Genomic DNA, 21,465 nt, shown 5'->3' with positions numbered 1-21,465 from the left:
CAACTTGCAGATGCAGTGAAGGTGACGATGGGACCAAAGGGTCGCAATGTTGTCATCGAACAAAGTTTTGGAGCTCCAAAGGTCACGAAGGATGGTGTCACTGTAGCAAAAAGTATTGAGTTCAAAGACAGAGTAAAGAATGTGGGTGCTAGTCTCGTTAAGCAACTGGCCAATGCAACTAATGATGTTGCTGAAGATGCTACAACATGTGCAATTATACTCACTCGGTCAATATTTACAGAGGGCTGTAAATCAATAGCAGCGTAGGAAAAAATTTCAGACCATTAAAGATTGCAGCCCAAAAAGAAAAGTTCATAACAACAGGCTGAACGTTGGATGGGAAATGATTGCAATGAAGAGGAACGCACTGGAGTAGGTATTCCAAGCGTTACCCATTATCACACAGAGCGCAGATTGTTGAGCAGATTCAGAATGGTAGAGACAGCGCAGGACATAGCAGCGTAATTATCATGAAACGCTCATGGACAGTGCAGACAACACGCAGGAAAGGAATATGCACAGCCCAGGGAGTGCAGAGGGCGCAGTCAAGGTTTAACCGAAACGCACATTCAGATTTCCAAAACGCACATTCAACACGGTAGAGGGCGCAGTGTCAGGACAGAGGCATTGATGAGAGAGGCGTTATATGGCAGAGGGCCAGGACTGACATGCACATAACAGGCCACAGAAAAACAAGTGGCTCTGATACCATGTTAAACTCACATGGACAGCAAGACAGATATGAAAGATAAATCAGTGAGTTCATTTTTTTATTAACAGGAGATGTACATTTATAATACAATGTTGTGACTCTTGGGTTTCAGATCCCAAGGTCTCTTGGACTGCTTAGTCTTTTCGGCTTCCACACTAACCCTTTAGGATTAGGTGTCCAACAATTCACCCTCCTTGAAATAATTCTACATTGCTTGTCCATTATTACCTTACCTGTAATCTGATCATTGTAAAAGTTGTGCCACCATTGCCTACATCTCCATTGCACCCAATCATTATGATTCACTCGTAGTGGTCTGGCATGAACCAACACCTGATAAGAAGGGTTGTTCCATCATAATCAGGTGAGTGGGTCTGAAACGATGGAGGGTGATGAACCTTTAGCATAAAGCTCTTAAAAAACGTTGGAGTCACTGGCAAAAATTATTTCTAGGGTGTGATAAGAAAGGGTCAAGTGCAGTTCGAAATGGCACCTGTAAGGAGTGAGCCAATGTCCTTGTAGGAGATTGAGCAAACTGTAGAGTATAGGAACAATCTTGTACTATTGCAAGAATCTGGGTTCCTCCCATTCCTACAAAAGTTTGATGGGTTCGATATGGTTGTGGTACTGGAGTTCGCAAGGACATTTAAAGGAGGCTGAGTCAGGGCCATATCATTAAAGTTCAAAGCTACAGAGGAGTCTATTGGACAAGCCACAAGCTTGCCACTTATAAGAGAACACTGGTTTAAAAAGGAGTGGCTCGCGAAGAAACGATGGCACTGGTTCATGGTTGACAAGAAGATTAAGGTCGACTGGAGGAGGTACTTCCACAAAGTTCCATGGTCAAGAAGTGGCGAGACATATTGTTTATACTACAGAAATTCCTAACTGGGGAGGGACGCTATACATTGGTGTTTGTATATCACCTTCGATTATTGTTTCACTTCGAGTCGGGAAAATTGATTAATTTCCCTTACTACTTTCTTAGGAGTCTTGAGACGACGGCGAAAGGTGTGCAGAGTGGAAATGCAAGCCAAGTTATAACCAAGCTTTACCATGATGGGTTTATCATGATTTTGGTCAAGAATAAGCTAGAAGAAAAGGGAGTAACTTGGGGATAATTTCTAAAAGAATTTCGAGCGAGGGATGTAGAGAATCCTACTAGAAAGAGTACAAGTAAGAAGAGGAAAGCAGAGACATTGTCTCCTACCAAGCAATGACATGAATGTACACTAGTGCAAGCAGAGAAGAAGACTATTGAAAATACTCCACCTATAGTAAGAAGAGAAAGACCAGAACCTCGGTGAGGAGGAAGACGGTCTCTCGAAGGACGAACTAGTTAAGCTCTTCGATCATAATCGAGGAATCAAACCAAGTTTCCCCTATAGTTCATAATCTCTTGGTGCTTGCAGATACAGTAGCACACACTGTGGAAGATTAAGAGAACGCAGAGGATGACATATTGTTTTCAACTTTTTTCAGCAGAATAAGGAAAGAGAATATGACATTGAGTACTACTGAAGTCCAAATAGAGGGTCATGATCATGATGAGGAACAACATGTAGAGACCCTTGATAATTTTAGTGAACCAAACATGGAAACCATCAATGATTTTGAGTAACGCGGTAATGAAACCCATACTATTTTAGAAGGATAAGGTACTGAATCCCCTGCGATTTTAGAAGGACAGGGTACTCAAGCCCCGCATGTTGTAGAAGAATGGGGAACTGAAACCCCTACTGATTTGGAAAGATAGGGTGCTGAACCCCCTCAGAAACTAGAAGAACAGGGTGTTAAAAGCCCTGAGGAATTGAGTGCACAAGATATTGAAACCCTTGGCACAAATATTGTGGACGACATTAAAACCCTCAGTGACAAGAAAACCCTGAGTGTAGAAACCCTCAATGAAATCATAATGTAGACATTTGATGACCTTGACCTTGACGATGATGAGACCTATTTTGAGTCCATTGCAAAGAAGAAATTTACGCCTGAATATCTTAGTAGGGCACCCTCCACTCTCTACCTCAATAGTCGAATAGTAGATTTGGAGTAGCAAGTTCATGACCTGGACGCTTTGAACTAGGTCATGAAGGAGCAGAGTTGGCACATGCAGAGCGAGGTGGTTGCAGAGATAAAAAGCATAGGCAACAAGTAAACGTATGGAAGTATCGGGCCTCCAAATGCTACAAATGCCTGAAGAAGGTGACTAAACAGTTGCGAAGAGCCTGAGACAAAAAGATGAAGATAGTGAAAGCAGGAATAAACATTGAAGTTTAGGATTGAGGATCTGGCCATTCATTTTTGAGGATCTTTCGTAGAAGGTAAAATGTTGTGTGAGGAAACACAATAGCTTAGGTATGGGAGGATGTTGGTTTCCAAAATTTCTCTATTTTCTATGCCATTTTAACCTCTTTTTTATCTCAACATAAACCTCTCTTTCCTGCACTAGTCCAAGATAACCATCTATTCCTAATCAATTTTTGTATTTTACATTAAGATTTATTAAAGTGTTTTATTAATCATTTTTATATGGATTCATGCCTATTACGTACCTCTTGTAACTTATGTTAATTTCATAGAGTAATTGATGAACTTAGTATTAATTATGAGTAAGTATGACTAGTGCAGGTAGATTCCTGCACTGCCATGAGGACTATCCGAGATTTCCGTGAGCCAACTCTTTCCACAAGGATGGGTTTCATCCTTGACTCCGAGTTTAGTTGCTAATGAACAGAAGAAGGATACCAGTGGTACACAATCAAGGAATGTTTTCCAAAGTTAGTCTACAACCAAGCGAGATACACGTTGGATTATAACTGCTGGCCAATTTTGTAATTTCGGTTGTTAGTCTATTCAGCCAAAAGGCCTGAATAAGAAAATTTCTATAACTAGTGGAAAATGGCTAAGGCCAAAAGGATGTATAAGATATAGATCATAGGTAGGACTAGGTAGCGAACTATCGAATATAATTCCATTTTCATGTAATCTAGGTATCACCTTAGCTCTGGGGCTATAACTTCACTGCTATGTACATTTTCTGAATCGAGAAATAAAAGAAATCTTCCATGACTTTCATACACAGTGTTTAATTTATCCTTGATGCATATTTGAGTGCTTAGCTTTTTCATTCCTCAGACAGGAAACGAGCCAACCCAACTCGTTTACCCATTGTACTTTTGTTATCCAGAAAGACAGTGTGAATATTTCCTTTTGAAGCTACGTAGTGCGACAATTCTGATATTTATTTTTGAAATCCTGATTTAAATCTCTTTTGTATTTAAAGTGTGCAACAGATCCGTGGCTTTGGGAGTTAGCTGAGTTTATTTCATTTATGAAATTCCTTTCTCGCATTTTCTTTACTCTCAATCCTTGTCTCAATTCACTTTCGCTCAGATCATGCAGGAAGCTCTTTCCTGCACCAATGCATGTGGTTTCCTACACTTTGGTTCATTTCTTCATTTTGCAGCAAACATTGAATTACTTTCCTGCATATTATTTCTAGTTATTTTGCAAGCAAATGAACTGTTAACTTCAGTAATTGTCTTCAACATTAAAATTATATCTCGAGAAGATCTGAGAACACTTGCATGAATTTATCATAAACATGTTATACTTGCATTTTATGTCTTATGAACAAAGAACATAAACACTTTGAGTGGATTACCAAAGTTAGTTGACACATGCAGATCACTTAGACCACTACCTTGATTCCTTTGAGTTGCTTTCATTTCATGAAGTTTACCTCATTTGCAGGATTTAATTGATTAAAGGATTTATTTTCCACAAATAATTTACTTTAGGATTTCATTTTCAGTTTCAATTCTTTCTCAGCACATCTTTCAGTCCTTTTGAAAGTAAGTTGGAAACTAGGTGAAGGAAACTCTATCTCGGTGCAAGAGCTAGAATCTTATCACAGAAACAGAGTGCTCTAAGCCTTGAAGCTTAGAGCACCTTCACTAAGATATAAATATTTATTAAGGGAGGTCAAATATACTTTTACAGAGAGACATTGTACCTACACTAGTGCAAGAAGATTGCAACAATGAAAGAATAGGTTGTTTGTGTAAAAGGAAGATCAAGATGAAAACAAATCTCTGCAAGGGCCCACCTGTCAAACTGTTAGCCACCCATCTAAAGATGAACATAACATTTCATTCCAACATTTTAGAATGTTTCAGTTGCGTGAAAACTCCTTTACTTGATTTACTTGCAAATTGTTCTTTTACATTCCAGCACTAGAGTTGCTTTGGTGTCAATTGCCTTTATGATTGTTTTCTATCTGATTCTGCAAGCATTTCCTCTAAGAAGTAGGATTAGGAATAGGCAAATTTCATACCACTTCTAGCATTTCCTATGCTTCAACTCTAAGTTTACGAAACCCTTGGGTTGACAATTAAGTATTGAGGAGTTTGCTTAAACGCAATTCCTGCACCCAATAGGTAAGTTATCATGATTCCCGATTTGTTGGGAACTTTTGGTCAAGTTTATGGAACTTAATGGACACTAAGTTGAAGAAAAGTACAACCTTCCATCCAAAAATAGATGGTCAAACTGAAGTGTTTAACATGACATTTATTCATTTTCTAAAAGGACATTGTAGCAAACATCCTAAGTTGTGGGATGAATAGTTGCATTATATTCAACATGCTTACAACCAAGCAAAACACTCTTCTACTCTAACTTCGCCTTTTGAGACATGTCTTGCTTATTTACCTAAATAACCTTTGAATTTAATGTTTGAAAAATATGTAGCTATATATGGACATAGTGACATAGGCAGAGCAAAGAAATTCATTGAGAAAATTCAGTTGATTCACCAAACAGTTCAAGAACAACTAGAAAAGAGTCAAGGAATGTATAAGGCAAAGGCACGATAAGCATCATGTGGATCATTAGTTTCAAGTAGGTGATGAAGTTTGGCTATACATTAGAAAGGAAGGGACTCAAGGTGAAGGTAAAAAGCTGACACCAATCCAATATGGTCCACTTAAAATTTTGGAAAAGATTGGTAATAATTCTCGCAAGCTTGGTTTGCCTTCATATATGAAAATTTATTCCCTTGTTAATGTTGAAAATTTGAGATTGTATGAGCCCCCTTTGATTGAAGACCAAGGAGAAAGTGTACAGATTCCATAAATTGAATATTTTTCTCTAGAATTTGTTGACAATCTTCAGCAAGACACCATACTTGACAAAAGAATGAGGTCATCAAAGAGGGGAAATGTTGATTATCTTTGAGTGCATCTCAAAGGTACAAATCCATGAGTGAGCAAATGGATTGAAAAGGGGAAGGTGAAGGAATTGTAACCTCATATGTTCAATAACTGAATATAATCTTTTGGGTTCCAAAAGGCTTGCAGTGGGAAGGAGTGATCAAGTGCTTAAGTTTATGCTAAAAATTAAGTGTCAGAATCTTGTCAAAATCAACTTTAGATCGAAGAGCTTGTCATTATGAATCCAATGGTGTGAATGACACTCAAATCTGAGCTCATATACAAAATTTAGAGCAAGTCAAAGTTCAAGTTTGACTTGTCTACATGGCAAGATTGGATGACGTGGAAAAGATCCTAGCAAAGAAGAAGGCGCCAAGTGGTAGGCCACCATTGGCCCTTGCATATCGCATATCACAAGTTTTAGGTAAGAATCGGCCCCCAGGAAACGCCAATTATGATTTGTGATATCTTATATCGTAATTACAAGAAAGGAGGAGTTATAGAATCGACCCCTAGCACATCAGGGTTGTGATGCAATATATCGCAATAGCATATCATACCCAATACTTGTCGATATATGTATATGTATATGTATATGTATATGTATGTCTATATATATATATATATATATATATATATATATATATATATATATATATATGATACAAGGATTATTCACTGATAATGAAATGCGATGAGTTTCGATAGCAATAAGACCCCAGATGTGATATTTTAAATGTTGTAGTTTATACTCCCACTGGGTCAGCGATATCGCTATCACAACATTCCGCCGTGTTAACAAGACCCTTAGCCTACTAAAATTCACTGATTTCGAAATGCGATAGTTACCCGATGCGATGCCACTATAGGTTGTGATTTAATATCCTGTCAAGTCCATAATATTGCAATCGCAAATCATCATTTCTATTGACACACCATAAGAGCCCACATCACTTGTCAATTGAAATTTGTGATACAACCAACAATTTATGGCCCATGACGCGGCTAAATTATCGCTCAGTTAGCGGATTTTGGAGAAAATTTGTGGGATTATGTTAGTTTTGGAGCAATTTGTGGAACAAATAGTGGGAGAACTAGGAGAAGTCATAACTTTTTCAATTCTTATCTAAATTGGATGCAAAGAGAGGCTAGATAGCCATTTTTGGGTATTCTGAACTCATTGAGATAGGTTTCAGAGTCACTTGAGCATTTTAAACACACTTTTGTTGTAATTTTGAGCATAATAGAGAGGCCCAAGCATTGGAAGATGGACCAAGGAGACGTAGCCCAGGAGGGGTGAAATCCTAATCAAATCTCTATGTTGTGTGTTGTATTTTGATGTTATTTGTTGTTATTTTGCTGTTGTTTAGCATATGTTTTATGTTAAACTGTATATAAAAATTACATAAGAAAATCTCATGGGAATTAATTAACTAAGCAAACACGGTGAATCCTTAAGCACTTTATAAGAAAATGATAAGCATCTTGGGTTTTATTCTGAATGGGGAATTAGCACAACATTATCAATCTGCTCCATTTTAGATCAATACTTGTAACAAAAGAAAACAAATTCATTAAAATGGATATCAACAATTTTAATAAAAATGAAAAATGAAACCCAAAATCAAGTTCAATGCCCATTTACACAGTGGTAGCTCGAGTGACATGATATTAGTAGTTAGATGGAAAAAACGTAAAAAATAGTAGTATAGGGAAGACACAAGGAAACGAGTATTTGGTGTGAATATCCTACATCACCCTAATGTTTCCATCCAGGGAGAAATCAAAAGGGGAGCCTATGTAAAAATTTGAGAATACATCCTGAGATGACAAATGGTTGACTGGGATATTATTCGCCAAAATATTATGTCCTGGAGGTCTATTTAGATGATTAGGGCATGAAAATGCTCAAGTTTTAAGGCTCTAAGATGAGGTGTAATGGGAAAGCACTTGCAACCAATTTCATTAACCCATTGCAAAGAGGGCGCTACGTGGAAGGGGAGAGAAGGGCCATGCGAGACACGTAATCCCAACACTAAAATCTTAGGGGAAATTAACGGGGGGCATTTCAATAAATCATTGACGTAATTTTTTTGGGTTGATGTAGTAGGTAATCCATATAGGCATCGCTGTGGATGATGAGGAGAGAGACATACTAAAAGGAAAGTGACACGTTGGTTGATGTGTCACCATTGAAAAAAATCCTGGAAGAAACTAAGGGAGCTCCCTTTAAAATTGTTGGGAAAATTATTGCACGGTTACGTGTCAGTGCACATTGGAAGGATGTGGGTGAGGAATAATGGTTAGCTAGTCCACGTCATCCCAATGGTAAAATTATGGAAGAAAACAAAGGAACTTTGAAGGAAATTGTTACATCCCTATACTACTAGTGTAACCCCTTATTGCTATCAATACAATCCCCTTATTATATTGTTGTGCCCATGTAGTCCCCATATTGTTATTATTGTGCCCCATAGAAGCCCACTATTGTTGTTATTGTGCCCTTACATTATTATTGTTATGTTAGCTCTGGTTATATCATGACCCCTTAGACTCCTATATATAGAAAGGAGGTCTTTTCATTTGTATCATCCAAGAATTGTTCATTTGTGTAATGTAAAGGAGGTTTCCCCCTCGAAGAGGCTTATTTCTAAGGCATTCATCTATCTTTTCTATCTTTTTGTCGGCTGGTTTCATAACATTTGGTATCAGAGCTTTGGATTCTAGGATTTCGCTGCTCCAAATAGGTCATCGTGGAATTTTCACTACAAAGTTTCAGAATCTACAAAAAAAAAAACCATTTGAGAAGAAATCAATCAAAACCCCGGCTCCAAATTTTAGATCCTATCGCACTATCTTTCGGAGATATAGTCTGAGTAAGTTAGTGTTTTTGCAGACTCCAAAATTACATCCTAAATAGGTGACCTTGGAAAAATCGTCATAACTTTCTCTCTGAGCAACAAATTTAAATTTCGTAAGAAGTTACAGAAAGAAGACGTACTTTGTTTCTTGTGCATATTTTTCAAATTCGAAGGCTGAAACAATGACACGTGGCATAGCGTACAAGTTCGATCTACTAAAACATTATATAATCAGGTCATATTAGGAGATTGGGCATAACTCTTTCTTGGAGAATCAAATTATGATTAAACTTGCGAGGTTATAAAGAGGACTCAAAGGGATACTATAGGAGACAATTTCAAAACTTTAAGATCTGAAGGTATAGAGTTACAGTCATTTCAAGATCGAGCTCCTGAAATCAAGAAAAGGCGACATGAGAAAGTTTGATGGAAAGGATCTAGTAAATTGGATACTACAGATGGAGCAATATTTTGATCTACATGGTGTACCATTGTTACAAAAGGTATGTATTGCAACTTCATATTTAGATCTAGATCAATTTTTATGGTATAAAGGGATTTCTTCTCGTAAACAACTTGTTATGTGGTCAATTTTCATGGAGGAAATGATAGCACATTATGAGGATACAAAGAGCAACACCTTCTTTAGAGCAACACCACAACAATTGGAAGGAAAAAGAGAAAAATGGCTTTGTTACAAAGTGCAAAGAAAAGTTATGGCAACAAGGAAGTCTACCCCTCATAACTATAAATATGGAAGTGTTGTTTCTCCTAGCCTTCCACAACCTACAATGGTTACACCACAACAATTGGAAGAAAAAGAGAGAAAGGGATTTATTACAGTTGTGATAACAAATACATTAAAGGTCATAAGTGTGCTGAGAAGAAATTATTTTACATTGATATTGGAGAGGAGGAAGAAAAGGATCAAGAAACATCAAAAGAAGAGTATATACACCGGGAACCAACCCTAGAAAAAGAAGAAATGAATCCGACCATATCTTGTAAAGCATTGGAAAGAATTACCACTCCTAAAACTCTCAAGATAAAAGGACATATCAAGAAGAAAAAGGTTCAAGAAGTGAAAGATCACATTGAGAAAGAAGAAATGAATCTGACGATATCTTGTAATGCATTGGACAAAATTACCACTCCTCAAACTATCAAGATAGAAGGACATATCAAGAAGAAAAATGTTCAAAAATTGAAAGATCACATCGAGTCTCAAGAAATCATTCCAACCATATCTTGAAATGCATTGGAAGAAATTACCACTCCTCAAACTATCAATATAGAAGGACATATCAAGAAGAAAAATGTAAGAGTGTTGATTGATTCAAGTAATACCCATAATTTTATTGATTGTAAGATAGCTAAGGAATTGAATTGCTTCCTATATCCAGCTCCAGAGTGTCAAGTGATGGTTGCAAGTAGAGGAACCATAATTTTCTTTGGAAAGTGCCATAATATCAAGGTATCCATGGGAGAATATGTATTGAATAGACCAATGCTTTCCATTCCAATGGGTGGTGTTGATGTTTTACTAGCAGTCCAATGGCTACAATCTTTAGGTACGATAGCTTTTAATTTTCAAGAAATTTTCTTGAAATTTGTTTCGGAAGGAAAGGAAGTTGAATTGAGGGGTATTGAAGGAAAACCGGTAAGGATAATGAACTCTAATAGCATGACAAAGCTTCTAAATAAAGAACAATGGGGTGTAATTGCACAATTATGTTCACTAGAGGATCCCACATCGAAATCATGTATTTATCGAGATCTCAAAAATGTTTTGGACAATCATTCCAAGGTATTTGAGACTCCCAAAGGCCTCCCACCTATTAGTGATCATGATCATGCTATTCATTTGATTCCACGAAGTGTTCCTCCAAACATTACACCTTACATATATCCATATGCCCAAAGGAGTGGGAACTGATTCAAAAGTTGCAGAAGATCCCAGTTCAAATAGTATTGCAAGAACACGACAAGGAAGGAAAAATCACATTGGAACCTAAAGCAGTCATAGGACCGAGAAATTGAAAGCTATGAAATAGATCAATTTCAGAGTATCTCATCAAGTGGAAGAAATTACCTGTTGAAGATTCCAAATGGGAGGACGAGAATTTATACAGAAGCATCAAGAACTACTCAAGCATTGAGGACAACACTTTTTGAAGGAGAGGTGCATGTCATGTCTCTATACTACTAGTGTAACCCCTTATTGTTATTAGTACAACCGCTTATTATATTGTTGTCCCCATGTAGTCCCCATATTTCTATTATTGTGCCCCATAGAAGCCCACTATTATTATTATTGTGCCCTTACATTATTATTGTTATGTCGGCTCTAATTATATTATGACCCCTTAGACTGCTATATATAGAAAGGATGTCTTATCATTTGTATCATCCAAAAATTGTTCATTTGTGTAATGTAGAGGAGGTTGCCCCCTTGAAGAGGTTTATATCTAAGGCATTCATCTATCTCTTCTATATTTTTGTGAGCTAGTTTCAAAATAGAAATCACCAGGGAATGTACATTATGAGACAAGAAATAACTGATGCAAATTAAATAGTTAAATGCTGGAAAAAATTATGTCTTGGGATGACATGGATAGTGGGAGGTACAGTGACATGAATAGAGGTAGAAACACGAGGAAGAGGCAGGACCCACAATCCCAAATCGATGGCTTACATCACCGCAAAGATAAAATTCCAAAGAAAAGGAAAGAAAACAATTTTATAAAACTTCAAGGTACTTTGGTTCCAAGGTGACGTGGCATGTGGGGACGCGAAAGCACATTGTGGGAAAACAGAGGTGCTGCATGGAGGATGAGTCACGCCGGTGATAAAATCTTGAGGATGACTAAAGGAGCTCGCATTAAAATCTCTTGGGTGAATAAGTCGGGGGTGACGTCTAAAGTGAGGTAGTCGAACACTAATGATATAATGTGCAACAGGGAACCATATGTATATGTGTATTGCTAAGATGTCCTAGAGTTTATAAAAGGAAAATTTCAGGGAAATTACCTCCACGACGGGGAAAAATGAAAAGGATGTTTACGTTAATTGTTGTGAAAATGTTTGTCCCATGAGTTTAACCTCAATCTTTTTGAATGGAGTCGCTTGGGAAATCTCTAGGGTATTTCTCTTGGGATGAAATGGAGAGTGGGCCCTAGTAAGCACATGCAAGTTGAAATAAAAAGAGTTTTATTTATGTACATTAGTTAATATAAATATTTCTCGACTGTGATGGTTTTAGGCACATGGGGTTTTGATATATGTTTTCTTTAATATATACTTGAAGGGATTAAACATGGTGGTTTTAATAACTTATATATATATTATTATATACAAATATTTCTAAGGTGGTTCTATTAATATATTTACATATTAATAATAATGAAAATATTTAATATATTTACATTATGATTTCATTAAATATAAAGTTATAAAATTAATTAAATAATAGTAAAATAATTAATTAAACTATAATTATATTTTAACTAAATCAATATTTACATAAATAAAAAATACATTTAAATAAAATAATTAGAAAAATATTTACATATTTCAATTAATCTCATTTACACAATTCAATACAAGAAACTACAAAATACATATATACAAATCTATAAGCCTAGCCGGTGAAAATGACCAAACTTTGACCAATCATATTTTTTCAATCATGCAACAACAATAGACGAAATCTCTGTCATTGGAAAGCAAGTAGAGAGGTGAAAGAAATGGAGCCATAAGAAATAATAAACAAAACAAGTCAAAAAAAAATCAAAGAAAAATAGTGAAGATTAAAATTGACCTTAACAAAATTTATATGAAGGGCCTCGTAATTTCAAAAAATTAAGGGGGTTGGATAAGGCCTCAACAAGATAATAATGTTAAATATTATATAATACTATATAATCTATGTATTTGTCTGTCTCTTTCTTCTTCCCTCTCTCTCACCTCCATATCGGTGTCTATCTCCCTCCCTCTCTCCTTCTATCTCTTTCCCCCACCTCTCTCTCTGTCTCTCTCTCTCTCTCTCTCCCCACCATCTATATCTATATATCCCTCCATCTCTCCTCTTTTGTCTCTTTGTCTCACCTCCCAAACACACACACACACACACACACTCTCCATATCTCTCTCTCCCTCCCTCCCTCTCATTGTCTCTCTCTTCTTCCCTATTCCCCTTCCATCTATAACTCTATCTCCCTCCATATCTCCTTTTTTTGTCTCTATCTCACCCCCCAAATATACACACACTCTCTCCATATCTATCTATTTATTTACCCCCCCCCCCCTCTGTCTTCCCATTCTCTCCCTCTCTCTCCTTTTCTCTCACTTCCCTCCCACTCTTCTCTCTCCCTCTCTCTCCATCTATCGCTTGTCACTACCTCTCTCTATGTCCACCTTTATCTCTCTATGTCTTTCATCTTCCCTCCCTATCTCCCCCCATATAACTCCATCTCTCTCTTCCTCCCTCTCTCCTTCTATCTCTCAAATCCTCTCTCTCCCTTTATCTTCCACCTCCCTATCTCTCTCCCCCATCACTCTCTCCCTCTCTCCACCCTCCAACTCTCTCACTATCTCACTCCTCCTCTCCATCTCTATGTCTCCCTCTCTCTCTCCTCTCCTTCTCTTCTCTCTCCCTCATTTTCTCTCCATATCTCTCTTTTCACTCCCTCTCTCTTTCCACCTCTTTATCTCTATGTATTTTTTCTTCCTTCCCTCTCTCTCCCCCTCTAACTCCATCTCTCTTTCACCTCCTCTCTCTTCCTTCCTCTCTCTCCATCTTTGTTTCATCTCCCTCCCTTTCTATCTCTTCTTCTCTTCCCCATACTCTCTCTCTCTATTTTCCTTCTCTATCCCCCCTTCCTCCATGTGATCGAGAATATCAATAATATATGTAAGGTCTAATATAGTAATACTTATAATGAAGATGATCATTAAAATCATATCTTCAAATAATAATAATCAATATTATTGATTATTATATCAATAATAATATATAGAAAATAATATGTTAAAGAAATAATATTAGGTTAACTTTAAATTGTATACAGATCAATTTATCCTATGAAATTGTTAGCTCTGTACCTTACATTTTACATTTATATATGTTTTTTTTTGTTGGGGATCCAACTGCGTTAAGTAAGTCATTCATCTATGACCATTTCCATGAGAGGTAGTCGTAACTGATCAATTTCACATGACTTTTGAGTAGTCCATTTAGTAGTCATTGCATCAGGTGATGCTCACAGTGGTGAAGAAGTGGAATTGAAACTAGTGAAATGAATCACATAGCGTCAATCATCACTTCTGAGCATTTCAACCGTTAACCAGGACTTCCTGGGAGGTCACCCATCCCAAACCACCTCTGTATCAAGCACACTTAATTGTGGAGTTTTCCCCACAATGAAGCCCACTTAGCTTGCTACCCCATTTGCAAAACCTTAGCAAGTATTGTGCCTCATGAATGATTCAAGTAGAGCTCCCTTCAATTTTTTGTATTTAGGTATTGAGTGGTTTTTTATAACCATGAAACATACAAAAATAAAAATTCCCAACTGAGAGGTCCATAGCCTTAGAGGCCTAACATAACAAAAAGCAAAAATAACTAGAAAGATAGAGGTTACCATAATTAGTTGTCAGAGGTGACTGAAGCAGGATTATCTAGCCCTATTCCTAGAGGATGAGGAGGGTGATACATGCAACTGACATGTTTCTCAAAGTGGGAAATCCAAGATTCCACCTTTTCAACTTTCTCTGTGAGAAGATTTTTCGCATGCTAGACAACTACGATTCTTTCACGAACATGGCATTGGAAGTAGTCGATCTATTCCATCTTGGTCGTAACTACGTCATGATCCTCCCTTCGAGCTCTATCATGAGATTCTAATAGGTCAATGATAGATTGTACCAACCCTTCAAACATTGTGGAATTCCAAAAAAACCAAGAAGGAGCACGACTCGCTGACCCCACACGACCTTGGATGTTGCTCTGTCCCCGTGAGACTAAGGCTTGGCGATGAACCAATCCTTTGTGTCCTTCGAAAACACCACACCCACTCTAAATTAACATTATGCTACCTTTTCCCGTCGTGGAACTGACCAAGGAACTTTTCCCCCCATGAGTTCCATGACCACCACGTCTAGCACCATGCACTAAACCAACACGTCGTATATTGTTTCCACCACTCGCGTTCGCTATGACACCCTAAACACCTTCTTGAGCAATTAATCCTTCCTCGAGGCATGACACTTCCTCCTTTTCCTAGACCAAAGCACGCAAGGAGTACAGGCTTGGCTTCATGCTAAAGTCCAAGAGGAAGCCCAAAACCCAAATGCTAATCCCATTCTTTGCCAAGGACCACCAAAATAAACCAAGAAACACAAAGTCAGAAACTACGCACTCAATCGAACGACCACCCTCCATCAAAGGCCTAGTAATCCACACTGCAGACAATGAAGGAAAGGGAATTAAACGGTGCAAATCACCCTACTGTAAATTTACTACTTGACAAATACTAAACCAAACTAGAACATGTAGATAAACCATTATTTGGAAAGGCGAGGGGTGACCTTCGAACTGCACACAGGACATAGGGGATTCACTCAATGAAGCTCTGACATAACGCGTGCGTTCATGACATACTAAACAATACCCTTAATTTGAATACATATTGGAAAATACCTCTAAAAATCAATTTATTTAACCCCCTACCAATACTAAGCAAATACATTTTCCCAATTTAAAAAACCCCTACTTTCACTAGATATTGAAGATATTCATTTTTTCATCAACATTTTTTATACCCCTTTATATTTATATCCCTAGCATAATGACATGATGCATCTCTTATGACCCCATATGCATTCTATAATGCAGCTTTATTCTTTTGATATAAATAGGGGATGCGTATTAGTATTCCCACAATGTGATTACTCAACCCACACTCAAGCACGTCTCACTAAGATTTGTGGCAATTAATGGTCTAATTTTGATATCTAGATGATGTGGCTATGGCCTATCCATCTGATAAACATGGAAAGTTTTATGGAATTAATTAAAAAAAATGTGTTCCCTATCAAGTTAAGTTCAAGGCTTCTTTTCCAAAAAAGATGAATGAGTGGCTCTATTTGGTCAAGACTAGTTGGCTTGGATCACAACTTGTATTGCCAAGACCGAGGATTATTCAAGAAATGCAATAACCCTATATGTAATGGCCAATTACTAAACAAATCTATTGTGTTAAGTTAATAAATGTATATTTTTCTATAGATTCAACAACTCATGTAATTTTCTAAAACAAAAGACAAGAACCTACTCTACTATTAACAACAGAAACCAATAATGATCGATGAAAACAATAATCAGCAAGAGGAAGAATATCAATCGCACATAACACAATATTTCTATGGGGAAAGAAACTGCTCAAAACCCCGACTATCTATATTGCATTAAATCGAAATCTAAGAAGAAAATACAATACTTGTTCTCACTAGAGCAATCCCTACATAAGTATAATCAACTCTCTACTTCACAAGCCTGCTCTAGCCAACACTTAGCCAGTTATATTACCTACCAAGCCCCTATTTCCTTGCGCAATTCCTGAGAGAATCAACCCATATTTAGTTGGGAAATCCTTCATCCAAAATTGTGTAATCCAAACTTAGGTCCATAACTAATTGTATGCATGATCTGTAAACCTCAGAAAATCATACAACTGATACTACATTGTCCCTTCACTCTAGTATCAACTAGATCTTCCTCTGAACTGACATGCATGAATTATTTGTGAGTGAATCTTTAGTTAACTTGTGTGGCACTAAGGATGCACTGGTGCACTCACTCACTACTAAACCTCTATTAGTTCCTCCAACAATTATAACTAGTTTAACTGACTAAACTTAGTTGTATTGAGTTATATAATTACAACTCCAAATAACTCAACTTAGACCCCTACAATTTAGGTATCACACTTACATGACTCTAGATAGACTTCCAACTTGAAATTCCTAAGTCAATTAAGTGAATTAAACTTAATTAACTATTTATAAGTTGCTATGAGAATGGAATTCAATTTTAATTCACAATTTAGTTCAAGGACAAATTAAATTGGAATTTCTTGTTGTTATTTTTAACACTCCCTCTCAATAAGAAAGGGATCATTAGCTACACCAATCCTATCTCTTTGAAAATCGAATTTACATCTTGGCAATGCCTTTGAAAAATGTCAACATCCTACTCCTCTATGGGAATGTACTCCAACAACATAATCCACCTTTGTACACAATCTCAAAGATGATGATACCAGATATTAATATGCTTGGACCAATCATGAAAAAATGGATTTTCAAAGAGTTTGATACAGCTCTAATTATCACATTAAATCACAATTGGATCCATCTATTGACCAAACAAACCAACCATAATCTTCCTCATCTAGATGGCCTCACATGCTGCTTCACTAGCAGCCATGGACTCTGTCTCTACAAAATTGAGTGAAACTGATCTTTGGTTCCTGCTGTACCAAGAAACAACTTCTAACCCATTACTGAAGATCCCTCCTAATGTGATCTTCCCATCAGATTGACTCCCTGCCCAATCTACATTGGTGAAGCCTTCAAGCTTCACTCCCTCTATCTGTGTGTACCACAATCCATACTGAGTAGTGCCTCTAAGATATCTCAACACATGCTTGGTCACCTTCAAATATAGCTTGGTAGGCCTAGCCATCACTTGAATAAGTTGGTTAACTGCATAGCACATGTTTAGTTGCGTGTTATCCAAATACATGAGCGAACCCATAAGATGCCTGTAAACAATAGCCTCCACTACTTCACCTGAAGTAGCATCCTCCTTCCTCAAGTTACCTACTAGAGGAGTCTCCATGGGTTTACTTCTCTCCATGTGGAACCTCTTCAATATCTCATTGGCATTCTTTCCCTAAGAGACGAAAAGTTCCCCATCACCTTGCCATACTTCCATGCCCAGAAAGTAGTACATGAGCCCCAAGTCCTTCATTTTGAAGTCTCTTACAAGATCCTCTTTGCAAGAATTGATCAACTTATCATCACCTGTTAGAATCAAATTATCGACATATAAAACAATAATAAACAATTTACCTTCCACCAAAATATGGTATAGGTTCACATTTTCTTCATTTTTGGTGAAGTCAAACCCGATGAAGTAGCTATCACTCCTAGTTTAACAAGCACGAGATGCTTGCTTCAACCCATACAGTGCTCGCTTGATTCGACACACATCTAAATCACAGTCAATGGTCTCAAAACATTCAGGTTACTTAATATACACCTCTTCCTCAATATTTCCATTAAGGAAGGTCGTCTTTACATCAATCTAATGTATCTTCCATCCCATCTGCCATGACAGTGCCAAAATTGATCTAATTAATGAGTACCTTGCAACAGGAGCAAAGGTCTCATCATAGTCAATCTCCTATACCTAAGAAAACCTCAGGCCATGAACCTGGCCTTATGTCTCTCCACACTACAATATAGCTACTTGCTTTATCTTGTAAAGCCATCAAGAAATCACCACTGACTTGTCTTCCGGTCTTGGGACCACATCCTAGACACTGTTATGAACAATGGAGTCATACACCTCCACCATGGCATCAAACCAAACTAGTTGCTACACTACCTCCTCAAAAGAAGACGGCTCTATCTGAACACATTCGCTTATAAGAGCCATGTATCCAATGTACCTCTTAGGTGACTTAATCTGCTTGCGTTATGTTGTGGGTGCTCCCACATTATCTCTCGCATCCTGCAATAACCTACCAGTGTCTCTGGTGCACTTTCTCCTATCTATGGAAGACTCTAACTCCGTGGATGTATCCACTGCTGAATCCTCTGCATGTAGCTGTTCCACTTCAATTTGAGGCTCCTCCTTAGGAGCTAAAAGCTCCTAAACTGCATGTAGCTGAAGCTCCCTCTCAAGGGAACATCTCATGGCCTTCTCTTCATTGAATTTGACATCCCTACGAACCACTGTCATCCTACTGATCAGAAGATACACCCGATAGTTATCAGGTGTATAAATGTGCCCCACAAATATACCCAACACTGTTGTCATCTCAAGCTTCTTTTGTGCATCTTTTGTCACATGGAAATATATTGATGAGCCAAAAATCCTAAAGCGACCCACGTTTGGTCTCTTCCCTAGGAAAGCCTCCTCTAGTGTACTCATCTCAAGGATTTGATGAGGGCTTCTGTCTGGAGATAAGCAACTATCTTACATGCCTCAACCCACAAGTGTAGTGGTAGGCCTTGATCATGCAACATCGCTCGTGATACCCCTATAATGCTTCTATTCTTCCTTTCATCCACCCCATTCTACTATGCGTCAAGGGGTGCTATCAACTCCCATTTAATCCTTTCTTCTACAAAAAAATTTTAAACTCATTCGAAAAATACTCTCCACCATTATCACTCTTGAGAGATTTAACCTTCCTACTAGTATCCTTCTCGACCAATTCCTTAAAATCACAAAAGTTTACAAAAGTTTTATCTTTCTTCTCCATGAAAAAGATCCAAAATTTATGAGAAAAATCATCAACAAATATAACATAATACCTATGCTTTGCCATGGATGCTGTCGAGAATGGTCCACGCACATCTAAATGGACTTGATCTAGAATCACCTGTGCTTGACTATTATTGTCATGAAAGGAATCTTTGGTGATTTTTCCCAAAGTACACCCTTTCCATTTGTCAACTTGCTCTAGTGTACCTTTGGGAAGACCAGTAGAAATTTGTTGCATGATTTTCAGAGTGCCATGATGCAAGTGACCCAATTGCTTGTGCCACAACTCACTGATGTATCTACTCTGCACCTTATCTAGTTTGATGGTTAAGGATACATAATCTTATACCTCCAACTGTTGTGGGGAAAAATTCCTATGTAGGACGATCCTATCCACCTAAGGTGTGACAGTGCCTTAGCAACAAACAGAGACAACTATTCTAGTATTATTCCTTTATGAATTAAGAATGAAGAGAGATGGATGGACTAACCGGTGTCTTCCGTTTGTCCCTCAATCCGGTTTCCCTTCTCTTAGAGAGTTCCCAGCTACTTGCCTTCTCACTCGCCCAGCTTCAAGAGGTTTCTGCAAGATCACAAGAAGAGAACACTACACAAGACATGGATTCATATTCATTACTAGTTCAGGATTAGAAATAAACTAAACATACTAATGCAATCATTCATCAAAGATACATCAGTATATAGGAGAAACCAAGATAGCTTTATTGATGAATAACAAGGTTCAGGAAGAGATACAACCGAGAGGGCTCCAATCCAGCATCTCCTTCCCAGCAAATGAAATTCCTATCTTCACCTTCCCTCAAAGCATTAAGCACACAATGATTCCAAACTCAAACCAATAGCAATTCTTTGCAATAACAAAATTCCCGCCTCTAGATCTCATGGAGGAGAGATCCATATATAGATGTTTGGAGACAGGATGAGTCAGCTTGAGATCTGACTAGTGTCCTCTCCCTCTGTCAGTTCTTGAATCCACTTGGAGGTTCTTGCTTCCACTTGGAGATTGGGAACCTCTTACTCATCACTAGTCGAATTCACCGAGGCAAGTGTCATTGAGGAAGATTCTGGAATCTTCCTGGGTCTTGACACCTCTTGGAATGAACTTGCCATTTGTCAACGCTCGCTCAGTGCACCCTGGTAGTGCTTCTACCTGTGTTGTAGTGCAGGTAGCCAGTGTTGGCTTTGACATTCAGCGCAGACAGCTAGTGGAGCCACTGAATTGATCCTGAATTGACTTGTTTTTGAGCAGTTTCTGGTGGAGAACTTCTGTGAATTGCTGTGGTTTGTTAGCATTGTTCCTCTAGGGGTAGGAACAACATGTTTAGGGACTTTGGATCCCTTAGATTACGGACATTTCATGCTCAATGCTGTAAGGCACAAAAATGTCTATAATAGTTGCCCCCTAAAGTATGAGGCCGTTTATCGGGTGAAATGCTTTATCAGGAGGATCCGAAGTTCATCCAATGCTGGGAGGAGACCTGTAATAAGATACAATACAATACATTATTTTTCATACTGCTTTCATGATCTAGGTGAGGCGGGCATTCCCATGCTCAGCTTTATAAATTCATTTTCTTGGACATAGAACAGACAATCATCTGATGGTAGACTGATAATTTTGATGAAATTATCATCCTTTGGGTAGGATGATTATCTGTTGCAATGATGTACATGTCAATGTCTTTATTTTTCCTGAATATATATCGCAGCCCGGATGGATGAAACTAGATCTGGGGCCTTCAAACTCGTTCGATCTTCACTCTAAGTACAAGTCGATCCATGTGAGAAATGTTCTGAAGTCGAACATGGAAAGACATCACTTGATTACCGGTCAATGAGGTAAACCATTAACAAGCACGAGAGGAATCACCGATAATGATAATGACCCTCAAGGTACTGCAGTACAATTCACGTGGTGTGAATAAAGGACTTGGCATCGAACACCACGCAAAATATTTCGGTCGAAGGTCATTGATGTATACCTATCGCCGGAAGTGAGAAACTTGCCATTGAGCCATGCAAGCTTCAAAGTACTGAAGGGGTTGTTCCTAGATCAACTTCTTGGATAATGAGCTGATGTCGACAAGAAGCGATCCG

Source organism: Pinus tabuliformis, chromosome 9 (assembly GCF_031772625.1).
Source record: "Pinus tabuliformis cultivar Carrire ecotype Pingquan chromosome 9, CPIR1, whole genome shotgun sequence".
NCBI classification, from domain to species: domain Eukaryota; kingdom Viridiplantae; phylum Streptophyta; class Pinopsida; order Pinales; family Pinaceae; genus Pinus; species Pinus tabuliformis.
The sequence above is the reverse complement of the archived record's forward strand: the minus strand, read 5'-3'. Positions refer to the sequence as shown.